An 18,653-nucleotide genomic window follows, 5' to 3' on the forward strand; every position below is an offset into this window, starting at 1 on the left:
TGAAAAAGCTGAAAAGTTGCAGAAATTGTAAAAACTTTGCAGAAGCAAAGGAACTTTGCTAAAATGGAATAACTTAGCAGAACTGCAATATCTTAGAGGAAACATAATACTTGGCAGAAATACAATAGCATAGCAGAACTTAACAGAAATATTGTAACTTACCAGAAACATGATAACTTCTCAAAAATACAAGAATTTAGGAGAAATAGTATAAGATAACAGAAAGAATATATTTAGCCAAAAATACTTAAACATTACAGAAACATTATGATTTAGAAAAATAGTACAACATAGCAGGAATACTGTGATTTACCAGAAATACAATTATGGAGGACTAATACTTTAAAATGGGAGACATATTGATACACACACACATACACAGAGCCTAAAGGGAAGAGTATTTGTGCCATGGAGTCTTAACAAGAATGTGAGGTCCATATTAGAAAAGCTGGTAAAATCATAAAAGTTTGCAGAATTGTAATAAATGATGAATATGAATTACTGGTCTGTGACAGTGTATTAATTTGTAGGGAAAAAAACATGTTGACTAAGGTGGAATCGAACCCACGATCTTTGGCTTGCAGACCCATGTCATTACCAACTGCGCCACTGGGAAAGAGAGGAGCCATTTTGAAAAACAGGGTAATGAGGAGTCAGAATTAGATCGCGGCGAGAGGCGAAAAACGCCGTTTTTTGGAGTTACAAAACGTTGTGTAACTCAAAACCTAGGTGGACTAGAAGCATAATTCTTGTACTACTGATCAGGCACCTTACTCCAGGAAGACAGAGGGCTGCAAGCCTGTCATCGTTTCCAGTGTGGCTTTGTATTCTTGGGGTAGCACATCTGTGCTTAGACTGCTCTAATATATATATAGATAATGGGTCAGACATATAGTTTGACCCATTAAGTCTATTTGAAAAGTTTATGAAGTTCATGAAGATCACATCCAGTCAGATGTGTTTCTGTTTATCATTTTATGAGGTCACACAGCTGATATGAGTTTTGATCACACTGGAACCATAACATTCATGTTAATGAGTCTACTGTTTCCAGCTACTTTATGATAAATTTTATCCCGGTCACAGCACTATGTTAAAAGCTGTAAGAGGTAAAGTTAACCCAATTAATACCTGATAATAAATCACTCTCTAACACAGGGCAGTGATTATTTTTCAATGTAATTTATTCCACAGCAATGTTCTTTATTTGATCCCTGTTTCTTTAAATATGTGCATCAATTGTTCAGCTGTGTGACTCTCCACACCTGAAATATATCACAATGTGAACTTCATTTCAACAATATTCTGTAGTTTATCATCAAATCAGGAAAGCTATACTAAAACTAAACTAAATGAAAAAAATAAGCTCTTGGGAGTTTTAATGTAGTTGTAATGTTGTTTATCCTTGCCATACGGGATGTGCACAAAACTCCAGCAAATCAAAGAATATATTTTGTCTCTCATTTCCTGTTTATATATGCATATATTTTTGCAGTTAATAGCCTATCATGTGTCTGCGCATCTTAGGGCCATAAATGTAAACATGACAAACAAGGATGTATTCACAATTCCAACGGATGCTTCAATTGTTTGTATAGATTTTGGATTAATTTGTAATGTAATTAATGTAAATTAATGTAACTATGTAAAAATCGTGTTTCTGTTCTGTGTCCTGTTCTGTTTGTATATCTGTGTGTGTGTGTGTTTTCTTTTTTCTGTGCTGCTGATACAACCAAATTTCCCCTTGTGGGACAATTAAAGGATTATTCTATTCTATTCTATTCTCATTGATATCATGTCTACCCAAAAATCTCAAGTTCATCATTTTGCGCTTCCACAATTATTTGAATAAAAAATTAAAAGAGCAGGAATGTTAAAATGAATATTTATTAGATTTTCAAAACAGTTAATTATGGTACAGGGCTAGATTCTAATGAACAGTCTGTACTTTATAATAAAAAACAAACAGAATAATTATTTTATATACCTGTGTATATAAATTTACACAAAGGTCTTCATCTTAATATATACTTTATAATAAAAATAAAAGCATATACAATATACAATTATAAATACATAGAAAATAAGAACTTCATTGTTTTTAATTTATGAAATATAACATTTTATATTTTTGAACAAACAAACAAGTAACAAACAAAGGAACAAATGAATACATTTTTTAAATTATTCACAGTGGGGGTTTTTTAATCTGCATAATTTGCTTCCCCTTAATTTGAATTTTTACCCTGACCGCTGCCTCCTCAAGTTCATTATCAAATGGTGTCCAGAGCTCACTGTCGATGAAGAGGCTCTGCCCATCATCCAGAAGAACCTCAAGCTGATTTGGCTTGTCACTCATGGCCACACCAATGATGAGGACCTCCTCTCTGTCCTCTACTTTTGTCTGTTGACAAAGCATAAGCACATATTTAGCCCTCCAAACATTCCCTTTTTTTATCCAAAAAGAAAATCTATGGTCATCATGTGGTTTAAGTAAGTCACCAAGACATACACATTATGTTTATACATTTATATGTATGTGTTACATTATGCATTATATGATGCATGATCAATCATGCAGGTAATTAAATCCCAAAGACGTCTTGGGATTATGTTCATCTGGACATCTACACTCAACAAAAATATAAACGTAACACCTTTGTTTTTGCTCCCATTCCCCATGGGATGGACGCAGAGACCTAAAATTCATTCCAGATACACAATATAACCATCCCTCCCAAACAGTGGTCACAAATCAGTCCAAATGTGTGGTAGTGGGCACATCTGCTATATTGAGATAATCCATCCCACCTCACAGGTGTGCCACATCAGGATGCTGATCTGACATCATGAGTAGTGCACAGGTGTACCTCAGACTGCCCACAACAAAAGGCACTACTCATGATGTCAGATCAGCATCCTGAGGGAGGGATGGTTATATTGTGTATCTGGAATGAATTTTAGGTCTCTACGTCCATCCCATGGGGAATGGGAGCAGTAACAAAGGTGTTGCGTTTATATTTTTGTTGAGTGTATATATGTGTGTGTGTGTGTGTGTGTGTGTGTGTGTGTGTGTGTGTGTGTGTGTGTGTGTGTGTATAAGATAATTTGATATAAATATATATAATATTATTTCATATTTTGACCCAGACTGAAAGAATATGTAGTTACATTTCAAAACCTAGTTCTAAACATTTGTTGTTGCTGTGAAATATTGGTACAAAGGTTTAGCTTCTTCATACCTCAACCTTCGTATAACTAGTGCTGTGCAGCTGTGGCCCATATGCGGTGTGGTTCAGCTTCATGTGGGAGAGGTTAATCTGGTCTCCCACATTAAAGGTGTGAATTCCTGCCTCCCTCCAGAGGCAGACTGATACGGTGTAACCATCCTGAAATCACAAATATGACAGAATTATAGATTTATTAATTAAATAATCCAAAATCCAGTAACTAGAAAAAGAAAGCCCACTGCTCATGTACCAGCAATGTCAAATTTGTCACATTAGTTTAACCAATTTCAATATAAAACTAAAATTGCATCATTACCTCCTTTAGCTGGAGATTTCGCAAGGGAACGTGCTGTTTTCCTGACACTACGTCCTTTACTGCAGAAAACTGAAAAGTAAATTGAAATAAAATATCAGTAATAGTTAGTGTATTGATATGTGGTAGGTTTTTATTTCTTCAGTAAGATTTTTAGATTATATTATTGCTGTTATTAAGTATTCTTCATTGAACTTATCAGGATGTTTTTCATAATTATGAAACAGCTTGAAGGAAATCTTTCTACAAACAATACATTTGTAACTTAGTTGGATTCTTAAGTGACAGCAACATAAATGAAAAGTTTGCCAGTTTCCAAATTCTAGTTGGTGTCCATTATGCCCAATTCAGGGTAATTTTGCCAGTTTCCATTGTATCTGCTTTTATTTTTATTATAAAGTATAGGTAAATTAAGATGAAGACCTTTGTATAAATTTATATACACAGGTATATAAAATAATTATTCTGTTTGTTTTTTATTATCAAGTAGAGACTGTTCATTAGAATCTAGCCCTTACAATACAAATGTATGTAGACACAATGCAAATTGGCTGCATAAATACCAGAAACGGTCTTAGGAAAATATTTTTAAAAAATTGTGCTTAACAATCTTAACAGAATTTAGTCTCTGCTTGACAGCAAAAATTATTTTTAACTGTAAAAAAATACACGCAATAATGGGTTATTTGGAAACCTAAAGCCATGTAAATTCTGATGGAACCACAAATACTTACCTCCACCACCTCCCCTTGGACTGTGATGAGCCCGCCATTTGTCGAGCTCATCTTCAGAGGTGTCAGTGGAGCAGGAGGATGTAGAAGGCACTCTGCTTCGGTGAAACGATCCTCACTAACAGTTAAGTTTGCAGCCCTAAAAAATTGGGTTCGTGCAGTTATGTTTATATTGTATGGTGGGGCCGTGCCCCTGAGTTCATACCCCCTCATTATGTAGCACCGCCCCTGCTGGATTTTAGAGGAAAATTCCTCAAATAGTGTGACCTTGGTCACAGTCTCGGTATCTGTGATGGCTGCCACAGTGTTCTTTTTGGTGATAAGGGGTGTAGCTGTCCCATCTTGGAAGCGCCAGCTAGTGACCCTCAGCTGGTCGCATGATCTTAACACTTTGAAGTGCAGTGGGGGTGGCCGGAAATACGGCGTGTCAGGGCAAGTATTTAAAAGCTTCATCAAAGCCATTCTGAAAAAAAGGCAACACAAAAATTATTAAGAAGTTAATACATTTCTGTTACAACCAAGGGTCATATAATATGGTAACACCTGTAGATTTTGTGCAGTCTCTTTGCTTTCTGATGTCAAACAAAAGTCAAAAATACCTTTCTGAGGTTCCCGCTTAAAAATGACAGGCCAAAAAACCCAGGCCTGTCTAAAAGTATTTTTCTGATATTAAATACAATGTTGGTTTTAAAATAAAGCTAACAGTTCTAAGATTTCATTGAATTAATGCAAATATTACAGCAAAGAGAGTTGGTCAAAGTAACTGAAGACTGAACACATACTCATAGAACCAATGAGATGTTTTTTCTTAACCAATTTTTATTCATTTATTTTTTGTATTTTCTAGCATATAATGTCCTTTGAAAATATGCTGGCAATACACTCCAGAAAATAAGGAATCATCACATCAATATTATCTGTGCAAAGATTGATGCTGCTGAAGTGAAACACAGTGAAACAACAGTTTTAGTTAAGACAAAGCTAGGTATTCATAATTTGTGAATAGCTTCTTTGGCTCTAAATTTGTGAACAAGAAATGATTTAACTTTATTTAAATGCCTAAAATATTTGTTGTTTGTTGGAGATCCCCCTCCACGAACGTAATGCACTTGCATAGTTCCTGTGGCTGTGGCTCTTTCTATTGGTCCCCCTTGTTAATCATTTGAGCCAATAGAATGACAGTAATCTAGCACGCTTTCATGTCAGTCACAACCTCTATAACCGCGCAGAAAATGGCCTTTTTTTGATGAGTAATGGCTCTGAGGCATTGTGGGAAATGAAGTTATTCAAAATATGGTTTCCATTAGGTTTTTGTTTAAGTCTTTTAGCCTAACTCCTATTGGTTATTCAGTTTTTGTATAGCTTAATTGAGAAAGTTCTAGAAAGTGTTGTTGCCAGGGCAGACTGCCAGCCTTAAGCAAAGTTAGAGACTCACAGCTCAAACTTAACATCTTAAAGTTTATAAAACTGTTATAGATCTTGAAGATTTGTCAAATTCGTTAAGATCTTAACCCTCACGTGATACTTTAAAAAACTTACGTTCATCACCCTAGGGACCGTTTTCTGCCACGCCCGAAAAAGTGCTATAAAAAATTTATATATTAATATAAGGCACAAAACGGTCCCTAGGGTGTTGAGTGTGAGTATTTTTGCTGCTAAGCCGTGTTAGGCTGATGTAAGAAAATCAGACTGAAAATTTGAAGATTTTACAAAAACGAAACCGGCTGGCAAGTTTGGCTATGTTACACCCAACACAGCGGAAATGGCGTTCATACGAATGAAAAAAGTGGCACAAAAAGAGCCCAGTATGACGTGAGGGTTAATAAAATGATCAGCGTTCTGCTCTACCAGGTGTAACAATTGAGTTTAACATCCAGGCATCCATGAAAACGGACATTTAACGGAGTTAGAAGTCGGATACTTACGTTTTATGAAGTTTTTGAGAAGAGTAAAAGCCGTCTCTGTCCCTCGAAGTATCGTAGAAAGATTCGGAAAGATCAAATAAGGTTTCCCGCCGGTCTTTAACTTGTGACGTAATCTGTTGTCACCCGCTCTGATTGGCTAACTACGATTGTGTTTCGTGATTGGACTGCCTTGTAATGATTTTATGTTATCACTGTTTTGGGTTATTTTTGTTTGTTAACTCGTCTAATTTTAATTATGGAATTATCATTACTATTTGTGTTTGTTTTGATTAAAATGGTGGCATGCTCCCACCATTTTATCAGGCCACGAATCAAAACAAACACAGTAAAATGCGTTTGATTTCCCTCCGAACATTCAGATTAGTGCAGCATAAATTCATTCATGAGGGGAAATTACAGTGGGAACATGTTGAGGCTCTGTTAGATGGATAACATAGTGAGTTCAGTGCACTGATATGACCATTGTCCTGAAGGATTTAGTCATTCTCTATGGTTAAAGAAATTGCACTAATGAATCCATATTTATTATATGTAATTCTAATTACACGTCTTGCTTCCGTGTTTGTGTGCTGTGTAACTAAAATACATTTTTTATTTTAGTTTTATATATTGATTAATGACCTGCAGATTTGATCATCACTTAAGTTGAACTTTATGTGTTGTCTTATAAATCATACACAAAATGCCACATTGAAAAAAGGTTTTATTATCATTTTGACACTTGAATTAAATTTATTTCCAGAAATAACTTTTAAAATTGAATATCAGTTACCTGTATTCTAGCGCTATTTATTAAAATTACATTTTAATAAAGGTATGCTATTTGGGTACTCTGTCGGACACTGAGAAAGGTCAGAGAAATTATACTCTGAGAGACTTGGTAAACAATGCATGCATGGTTGTTCAGTTCAGTTCAGTGTTGCTGTTTGTCTACTTGTAAAAAGATAAATTCACAGAATTATAAATGACTCTGACTAACTCGAGCTTCATTTTGAGTGCCATCATCTAGCCCTCTTTGTACCTGGTGGATGTCACAGGCCTCTGCCTCTCAATTATTGTATAGCCATTGTGTGTAAGACTGCCTCTCTGCTGGGCAGACACTGTGCGACTTTTTTCGGCCCGATTTTGGCCTGCCTCGTGCATCGTGTAGTATACGTGGGGTAACGAGAAGCGATTAACACCTCACGACCAGCTCCCGATCATCAATCGCTTGGTCCTGCCTCAGGACTGTCCTGAGGGTGTCACCGCAGCTTCTCACACTTCGCACGCGCAAACACAAATGTCAGCGAAAAAGACGGCGCAGCACGGCAGTGCAGCGTGTGATCTGGACACAAGCGATGGAGGAACAACTTGTAGAACTTTGGAAAGCTCATCCGAGCCTTTTCGATGTGGCCTCACAAAATTATCACGACCACAACAACCGTGAAAATAGTTGGATAGACATTGCTGCTCAATCACAGCTGCCTGACGTTTTTCATTAGCAATTTAGCAAAGTTGATGGCGGTGGTGTGTCTGTGTGAGTGAAAGACAGACAGGGAGAGCGACAGAATTTCTGTTATAACCTTCATTTTATGGACGCACAGTGTGAGCACTCAGGTCGCATCAGAGCATCGGGCGGTATAGTGTGAGACCCTGCATCGTGACCTACGAACTTCTAACCCATAGGTGTCAAACTCTGGCCCGCGGGCCAAATTTGTCCCGCAGCCTAATTACATTTGGCCCGCGAAGCCATACCAAATTACTATTAGAGCTGGCCTACTGGTATTATCCAGCTTATATATATATTGTTTAGTATTAAACTTTGCTTGTTCCATATTCAGTTTTTCAGCAAAACTTGTTTGAGTCCATAAGAACAGATTCATTCTTAAATCTGGAGGAAGATTTTTTTTTTTTCAATGAATATTAATGTTAGCCCGCGACCTTGTTCCAGTTTTGAATTTTGGCCCACTGTGTATTTGAGTTTGACACCCCTGCTCTAACCCCTGCGAGTCAATCGTACAGTTTGAGCAGGAGCTGAATCGCGCGACTGACAAAATCACACAGTATGAGCCTTGCTCTTTCAATCAGAAATGAAGCTGCAGGTTGTCTCTTCACACCTACACCGAGACAGAGCAACCGTGAGACAAACACATTTAATTAAATAATTAATTAAATGTGGCAATAATTAATTAAAATTGGAATTAATTAATTAAATAAATAGTTATGACACATGTAATTAATTAATTATTGACACATTTAATTAATTATTTATGTATTTCACATTTTAATTAATTATTGACACATTTAATTAATTATTGACACATTTAATTAATTATTTAATGATATATTTATTTATTTCATTTTGGCAGTCCTGACGCCTGGCTCTCGTCATGAAATAATTTTATCTGTCAGCCTCACCCTGTGTACCGGGGCCTGCGCTTTGTCGGTGGGATTGCTTGCGAGGCGAGCGGGTCTATCCCACGCTTTGCCGTGAGACTGGGCAGACATCTCCGAAATCATCGAAACACTTTTGCAAAGAGGCTGTATCTTGACATAGACCCGCTCGCCTCGCAAGCAATCCCACCGACAAAGCGCAGGCCCCGGTACACAGCTGTAGTAACCCCCGCTGACTTCTTTTACTGAGGTTATATTTATCGATGTTTTATTTCCTGATGTTCTTATGTGTCCTACGTGTTTCAGTCGCCAATTCTGAATTATAACTAACATTAAAAACATGTTTAAGGAGGAGAGAGAGCAAATAAATCTGTTTAACATCTGATCTTTGGGTTTTTGTTCAGTAATCAGCGTGACCTGTGTATAAACACATAAAAGAGATAACGTTGGTGTTTCCGTCATGTAGTAACTGCTGGCTTTAACTGTACAAAGGTTGTTCGACACTATGAAACACATACAGACTTCATGATGTTCGGCTAATATTTTTATTGTGAATATTAATCATGCTGACCTCGCTCTGTACACCACGCAGCGAGGTCAGCATATCCACGATATCCTCAGCTCCATGAGTTAACACAAAGTTTCCCAGCTGACTATCTAACTGCCAACTATTCCAGAGACGTGAAAATATACAGCATAAAGAAAAGTGTAAGAGACTCAGCAGCAGATTAGAATAACAGTTATACATTTAATAAATCGCCAAATGAATCCAAGAAACGAGCAAACCTGTTCCGACAATTTGAATTTGTATTCCCTCAGCTGCAGACTCGCTGCTGTTTAAATGTTTGAAAAGGAAGATTAGATATAAAAAACGTCAAACATAGACTCAGTCTGCCTTCACATTTGATATGAGGCCAGCACGTATAGTGGCCTCAGCAGGCTATTACTGAAATACACGTGCTATATCATAAACTATGATATAAACAGGGAGGTCCTATTAACATGTTTAGTTTTAAAGGACACCTTCCTGCCTTTAGTCTCATTCATGAGCAGTATTAGTTTTCTTCTAACATCCAGAAGTCGGCACAATGTGTTTCATAGTTTGTAACAAGCCTTTGACAGGTAAACATAACATGACCGAAAAAGCAAAAAAAAAAGAAAAAAAAAAAGAGAGAGAGTGTTGACATAAGAAGAGAAAATTCTCTCAATTATGGAGACAGACAAATGGTTCATTTATGTTTGATGTGTGTTTATTCCTCCCTAAATATCGTCGGTGAAGTTCGCCATGCATGTCAGATTTTCCTGCGCATTTTTATACGTCTGCCAACAGAGAGAGAAAAAAATCACATTCTAACAGACAGCTGGTGCTTAGAATACAGTTGAATAACTATTAAAAAACAGATGATATTTAGATGATAGTTCAGTCTAACACATGTGCCAGTGAACCATTAAACGTCTGTGAAACTATGCAGTTATGAAACGTAACTTTAACCTCAGCCAAACCGATTTGCTCAGTTGTAAATAAAACAGCGAAGTAAACGTGACCCGACAGACAGAACCTGAGTGAATGAAGTCCAGCGTTTAACCACTGAGAGCTAAAACTCAGCTGAGGTTTGAAAGCTGTGTGCCGGTGATTGGACATCAGCCGCTGATAAAGCTGGCTCGCCTATAAAGTGCTCTGTAAGGAAACAAGCTCCAGCAGCTCTGCGCTCGGGGAAAAAACTATATTTACTTATCTTGTGCAGAAAAATGCGCTGACATTGCTTTATATCGAGCACCGGCTGCCCAGTTAAACTGTGACTATCACCAGGTAACGTAGGCGTGTTTCTTGAATTAGCAGCAGGTGTTAAACAGCTGACAGATGAGGAGGAGGATGCATGCAGGTAAACTGAGGGTCTGCTGAGCTGATCGCTGGTTTCGTGAGAAAAATGTCAGCTCGTTCTTTATGTTACAGAAGCACAGAGACACAAGACCAGGCGGAAAGAGACGATCGTTCGATGAAAATGAGAATCTGCGAATGCAACATGTGGAACACGGAGAGTGGAATATGTAAACAAACCGGTTAATGTACCCCCTCGGTGCACTCTGCATGCTAACTGTTAGCAGAGCTAGTGAAATCTCTGAAAACATCTGAGCACTTTTGCAAACATGTTCTATGTTGACAACCTGACCAGACATACGTCGCGACATTCGCGGCTAAAACACTGTTAAAAGTGTAGCTGGTGACAGAAAAACGGGGTATTTTAAAACTACACCACCACCATTGCTGCCTGTGATTTGATCTGCATTCTGGGATAACTGGCTGCCCCAAGTCTACACAAGTAATCGATTTTCTAGGATCGACCTGTTTTGACTTACTTTGCACGGCAACCAATCAAATGTTAGAGAAGCTGCAGGCTCAATCAAGTCATGGAAGGAGGAATCAGGTGAGATAGTAAGCTGCTGTTATATACAATATTAGTGTACAACAGTCAGGTAACATGCTCCAAGCACAATAGAAAGTGCAATGTTTAAATATAATTAATATAATTATATATACATCCTACAGCAGCTATTCACAAAAGTAAAGACAATAAACATAAACAGTAAAACTTGTAAACAGACCAAAAACTGTCAGATATTGATAATCCAGTTAAAAGTGATTTAAGTGATGAATAAAGTGCTCTAACTTTAAGTGCTCAGGTGCAAAACTATTGTGTGCGGGGTAGTTTTTAAGTGTATATATTGTTGTTGTTGTTGTTGTTGTTATTATTATTGTCATTATTACACAGATGACTTTCACAGTGCCTCATTTTACCCTCATATTATTATGTGAGGCATTTAACAGAAATAAACTGTACAACGACTTGGCTGGTGACCCACTTCACATCTCCTTGCTAAACACTGGAGAATCATGCAAAGACTTTGATGTAATAGATTGACCTCTAACAGCAACCATGGGCATCAGTGATGAGAAAACCTGTGTTGAGACAGCATTGGTGAGTGTGCTTTGTTACCAGCAGCCCAAATTAGCCACAACATCTGTAAACATTTACCAAGATCCTCTTCTTTACCTGCCACTGCTCCTCTACACTGTGAGTACGTTGTCCACCCTGACGCTCCCTGGCTTGGTTCCTCACGAGATGGGTTGATCTTTGATCCATCTGCACAGCCACCGTTTGGACTGCTTGAGATAAAGTGTCTTTATGTGAGGAATTATGTTCACTTCAGATACCTTCAACTAAGAATAGCACCCTGTCTCTCTGTAAAAGTCACTCGTAATGACTATGTTGACACAAAGTTAACAGCAGCATCAGAGAGAGCGTGAACTGGTATTACTTTCATGTTCACACGCTGATGCACTTCTCTCTTAAAAATAATTTGATTTCTATTGTGTGGTCTTAAAAAAGTACAGGTGATTTAAAGATGTCAAGTTAAATGTTCAGTATGTTGGTCACACCAAACACATGCACTCTCCAGTTTCTTCTTCTCATCTAATGCAATCTTAATGGTAAATCAACAGGGTACCTGGTTGCATAATTAGGTACCCTGTTGAGGGTACCAGGGAGCGTCAGGGTGGACAACGAGGCCATGAGGCCTATAGTTAAAGTTTTTCAATTTGCAGTTTTCTCCAGCTACGTTAAACTCCATGTCTGTCCCTGTGCTCACGTCTGCAGTCTGTCTCGTTCCTTTGAGGATTCTCTCTGCACAGTTTCACCCCTCATATAACAAACCTCTTAAACATGAAGATGTAATCTTGGCCTCTGGAACTGATGCCACTCCTGGTCGGCTGCCTGTTCACCTGTTGGTGTCTCAATCTTATTTGCCATGTCGTCTGTGATTTCATCCTCACTGCAGACATGCACACACTCTGTGGGGTCCAGCCTGTACTCACAGTGTAGAGTAGCAGTGGCAGGTAAAGAAGAGGATCTTGGTAAATGTTTACCAGATAATCACATTAAAAGGCTTTCTCTCTCTCTCTCTCTCTCTCTCTCTCTCTCTGACACACACACACACACACACACACACACACACACACACACACACACACACACACAGACAAACAGGGAAAGAGAAGTAAGTTTCTAGGTCAGCCTGGGAGCTGCTGAATTTGAATCCACCAATCAGAGAGGCTGTGTACTTTTTCCCGCCAAAACTGGTGCCTGCAGCACACAGAGAGACACAGGATTTTTACAGTCTATTTCTCATAGTGAGGACTCCCCTCAAACAAATGACTATAATTTCCTAACCGTAGGGGCTAGAGCGGTCATTCTTACACCGTTTTGTTCAGAAGAGATGGGGGAATCTTCCAGTGTTAACAATTTATCATTAAAACATGAATTATTAAAGATATTTGACTTCTAATGCACCATAACTGAGCAGAGCGAAGCAAAAACTGCCTTGACTTGCCCTCAAACAACGCTTTCTAACTCTAAATCTATTTGGAGTATCGATATCATTCTTTCACCGTAAGAGACAGCAGGCTTTGGTGAACAGTCATAGAAATTTTCAGGTCTCTGTGGAAATCCAACAAAAAGTTATGACGAGAGAAAAAAGTGGTTCATTTCCACAGTTTGAAATCTGAAGAAATCTGAGCGACGGACGAATTTCCTACCCTCAAACAAGTCCAACTCATTTCAGAACGGTAATAGGTGAGAAAGAAATTCTTGAATTGTGAGCGTCAGGGGTGTCTGAAGATATTCGGGGACAAGCCTCATGTCTTAACTTTGCTTCGTTAAGGAGATATGACGATTCGAATATGCCTCTCATTACAGAAATCCAGCGATGATTTTGAACAAGCTCTCCATTGACTTTATATGGAGAGTTTTGAGACCTTGTTTTGGTCTGAGGAGATTTGCCAAAATTCTATAAATCCCACAACAATGATAGTGACATTTTCTGAAAGCCAGCAAAAATACCTACGTTTTGATGTATAATTTGTGGAAGTTGAGTGAAAATTGAGCAAGTAGCAAGAAGTTGTTCGGACATGAAGTGAAAATTGCAAAACCTTCAGTGACACACTGGAAGCCAAGAGCATAGCAACCATAACAACGCATGTATTTTGTGAAAAATCACAATTTTGCAACTGAAAACTTTAAGAGGCATAAAAGTAAAACGGTAAAAGATTTGAAAAAGCTGAATCATACATGAATAGCCCAATAATTTGTGAACATTTTAAAGTTTGAATGGTTTTTCTAGGCGAAAGTATGAGGAAGTAGTTAAGTTTCAAAAACAAGCAAAATTTAGCAGAATTTTGGAAGTTTTCCATTCATTTCAATGGGACAAATTAAAGGAAAAAAGCTTAATATTTTAAAAAGTATAATAGCAAAAAATAGCAAAAATCATAGCGCAAATTAGCAGAAATAGCAGAATAGTTTAAAATTTGAACGGTGAAAATAGCACAAAAATTGTGGAAGTAGTTAAAGGACGAAAAATGAGCAACTTGAAGAATAATAATAATAATAATAATAATAAAGAATAAAGAGAAACAGGAACTCAATAGTGTGGATGCTTAAAGCATCCACACAATAATAACTAGAAAAATTTGCATTTCCTGCGAAAATGCAGTGTGGATGCTTAAAGCTGAAGCTGTATGCAAAAAGTAGCTGAAAAAGCTGAAAAGTTGCAGAAATTGTAAAAACTTTGCAGAAGCAAAAGAAGTTTGCTAAAATGGAATAACTTAGCAGAACTGCAATATCTTAGAGGAAACATAATACTTGGCAGAAATACAATAGCATAGCAGAATTTAGCAGAAATATTGTAACTTACCAGAAACATGATAACTTCTCAAAAATACAAGAATTTAGGAGAAATAGTATAAGATAACAGAAAGAATATATTTAGCCAAAAATACTTAAACATTACAGAAACACTATGATTTAGAAAAATAGTACAACAGAGCAGAAATATTGTGATTTACCAGAGACACTGTGATGAACTATGAATATTGTAATTTTAAATTAAGACTATGTTTTAGCACAAATACTATAATTTAGCAGAAATACTATATTAAGCACAAATCCTATAAAAAGCAGAAATGGTATGATTAAGCATAAATACTACATTTAGTAGAAATACTTTGTTTTAGCACAAATCCTATAAAAAGCACAAATACTGTACTATGATTTAGTAGAAAAACTATAATTAATCAGAAATACTAAATTTAGCAGAAATACTATGTTAAGCACAAATCCTATGAAAAGCAGAAATAGTATGATTAAGCATAAATACTACATTTAGCAGAAATACTATATTAAGCACAAATCCTATAAAAGCAGAAATAGTATATTAAGCACAAATCTTATAAAATAGCAGAAATAGTATGATTTAGCACAATAGTAATAAGTTAAACAGAAAAATTGGAAAAGCAAAATGGACAGCTGAAAAAATGCTGAACATGCTGAGGGTCCCTCAAATATACTTGTTAAATGACAAAAATCTGCAAAAAAATTTATTACAGCCACACAATCACAAATATGTACACATGAGGAAACACACATGCACAGAGAGACCCACACACAAGATCCAATTCAGTCAACCAGTCTAAATATATTGAATTTAAATCTTAGAATGAGATCATCCCATTAAAAGCCTTTCTCTCTCTCTCTCTCTCTCTCTCTGTCACACACACACACACACATACACACACACACACACATACACACACACACACAGGGAGAGAGAAGTAAGTTTCTAGGTCAGCCTGGGAGCTGGTGAATTTGAATCCACCAATCAGAAAGGCTGTGCACTTTTCCCCACCAAAACAGGTGCATCTGTTTACACACGCAGCAGCACAGAGAGACACAGGATTTTTGCAGTCTATTTCTCATAGTGACGACTCCCCTCAAACAAATGACCGTAATTTCCTAACCGTAGGGGCTAGAACGGTCATTCTTACACCGTTTTGTTCAGAAGAGATGGGGGAATCTTCAAGTGTTGACAATTTATCATTAAAATATGAATTTTTAGAGATATATGACATGGATGACTTGTTGACTTAGAAGCCACGAATTCCCCAATATGCAAATTTGAATACCTGGAGCCCACATACATGATTGGCTGGCTGGGAAGCTGTGCAGGCCCTGATTTGTGGATTTGAATTCCTCAGCCCTCAGATATGATTGGCTGGCTTAGAAGCCATGAAGGCCCCAATATGCAAATTTGAATGCCTCAGGACACATATATGATTGGCTGGGAAGCTGTGCAGGCCCTGATTTGAAAATTTGAATTTCTCAGTCCTCACAGAGGATTGGCTGCCTGGGGACCTGGCAGAAATATATAGAAATACTATGATTAAGCATAAATACTACATTTAGTAGAAATACTATGTTTTAGCACAAATACTATAAAAAGCAGAAATACTATAATTTAGCAGAAATACTATATTAAGCACAAATCCTATAAAAAGCAGAAATACTATATTAGGTACAAATCCTATAAAAAGCAGAAATACTATATTAGGCACAAATCCTATAAAAAGCAGAAATACTATATTAGGCACAAATAGTATAAAAAGCAGAAATACTATAATTTAGCAGAAATACTATGTTTGGCACAAATCCTATAAAAATAATAAATACTATAATTTAGCAGAAATACTATATTAGGCACTAATCTTATGAAAAGCAGAAATAGTATGATTTAGCAGAAATACTGTATTTAGCACAAGTACCGAAAAGAACCAGAAATACTATGATTTAGCAGAATAGTAATAACTTACAAAATTACAAATATGGAGGCATATTGAAACACAAATGCACAGAGGGACACACAAACACAGGCTCTAATCCAGTCAACCAGTCTAACTATATTCAATTTAAATCCTACAATGACATGCTGCCAAATAAGGGCAGGGTCCTCTCTCTCCCACTAAACACACACACACACACACACACACACACACACACACACACACACACACACACACACAGACAGACACAGAGGGAGAGAGCTGCCGAATTTAAATCCACCAATCAGAGTGGCTGTTTACATTTTCCCGCCAAAACAGGTGCATCTTTTTACACACGCAGCACAGAGAGGTACAGGATTATTGCAGCCTATTTCTCATAGTGAGGACTCCCCTCAAACAAATGACCATAATTTCCAAACCGTAGGGGCTAGAGCGGTCATTCTTACACCGTTTTGTTCAGAAGAGATGGGGGAATCTTCCAGTGTTAACAATTTATCATTAAAATATGAATTATTAAAGATATTTGACTTGTAATGCACCATAACTGAGTAGAGTGAAGCAAAAACTGCCTTGACTTGCCCTCAAACAACGCTTTGTAACTCTAAATCTATTTGGAGTATCGATATCATTCTTACACCGTAAGAGACAGTAGGCTTTGGTGAACAATCATGGAAATTTTCAGGTCTCTGTGGAAATCCAACAAAAAGTTATGACGAGAGAAAAAAGTGCTTCATTTCCAGAGTTTGAAATCTGAAGAAATCTGAGCGAAGGACGAATTTCCTACCCTCAAACAAGTCCAACTCATTTCAGAACGGTAATAGGTGAGAAAGAAATTCTTGAATTGTGAGCGTCAGGAGTGTCTGAAGATATACCGGGACAAGCCTCATGTCTTAAAGTCGCTTCGTTAAGGAGATATGACGATTCGAATATGCCTCTCATTACGGAAATCCAGCGATGATTTTGAACAAACTCTCCATTGACTTTGTATGGAGAGTTTTCTGACCTTGTGTTGGTCTGAGGAGATTTGCCAAAATTCTATAAATCCCACAACAATGATAGTGACATTTTCTGAAAGCCAGCAAAAATACCTACGTTTTGATGTATAATTTGTGGAAGTTGAGTGAAAATTGAGCAAGTAGCAAGAAGTTGTTCGGACATGAAGTGAAAATTGCAAAACCTTCAGTGACACACTGGAAGCCAAGAGCATAGCAACCATAACAACGCATGTATTTTGTGAAAAATCACAATTGTGCAACTCAAAACTTTAAGAGGTATAAAAGCAAAATGGTAAAAGATTTGAAAAAGCTGAATCATACATGAATAGCCCAATAATTTGTGAACATTTTAAAGTTTGAATGGTTGTTCTAGGTGAAAGTATGAGGAAGTAGTTAAGTTTCAAAAACAAGCAAAATTTAGCAGAATTTTGGAAGTTTCCCATTCATTTCAATGGGACAAATTAAAGGAAAAAAGTGGAATATTTTAAAAAGTATAATAGCAAAAAATAGCAAAAGTCATAGCGATCATTAGCAGAAATAGCAGAATAGTTTAAAATTTGAACGGTGAAAATCGGCTGAAAATTGTGGAAGTAGTTAAGTGCCAAAAAGTGTACGGAAGCAACTGGAATAATAAAGTAGAATAAAGAATAAAGAGAAACAGGAACTCAATAGTGTGGATGCTTAAAGCATCCACACAATAAAGAATAAAGAGAAACAGGAACTCAATAGTGTGGATGCTTAAAGCATCCACACAATAATAACTAGAAAAATTTGCATTTCCTGCGAAAATGCAGTGTGGATGCTTTAAAGCTGAAGCTGTATGCAAAAACTAGCTGAAAAAGCTGAAAAGTTGCAGAAATTGTAAAAACTTTGCAGAAGCAAAAGAAGTTTGCTAAAATGGAATAACTTAGCAGAACTGCAATATCTTAGAGGAAACATAATACTTGGCAGAGATACAATAGCATAGCAGAATTTAGCAGAAATATTGTAACTTACCAGAAACATGATAACTTCTCAAAAATACAAGAATTTAGGAGAAATAGTATAAGATAACAGAAAGAATATATTTAGCCAAAAATACTTAAACATTACAGAAACACTATGATTTAGAAAAATAGTACAACAGAGCAGAAATATTGTGATTTACCAGAGACACTGTGATGAACTATGAATATTGTAATTTTAAATTGAGACTATGTTTTAGCACAAATATTATAATTTGGCAGAAATACTATAATTTAGCAGAAATACTATATTAAGCACAAATCCTATAAAAAGCAGAAATGGTATGATTAAGCACAAATACTACATTTAGTAGAAATACTTTGTTTTAGCACAAATCCCATAAAAAGCAGAAATACTGTACTATGATTTAGTAGAAAAACTATAATTAATCAGAAATACTAAATTTAGCAGA

At 36.8% G+C, this 18,653-nt stretch overlaps 1 protein-coding gene across 1 annotated transcript in view; it reads right to left on the reverse strand.

Annotated features, from left to right (window-relative positions):
• Positions 1 to 18,653, reverse strand: part of LOC146713577 (type-2 ice-structuring protein-like) — a 124,887-nt gene that overhangs the window by 34,117 nt on the left and 72,117 nt on the right. The gene's annotated exons all lie outside the window — the stretch shown is intronic.

This window comes from Copadichromis virginalis, linkage group LG3 (assembly GCF_057382275.1).
Source record: "Copadichromis virginalis isolate Kocher_CV1m ecotype Utaka linkage group LG3, C_Virginalis_male_GT1.1, whole genome shotgun sequence".
NCBI lineage: Eukaryota > Metazoa > Chordata > Actinopteri > Cichliformes > Cichlidae > Copadichromis > Copadichromis virginalis.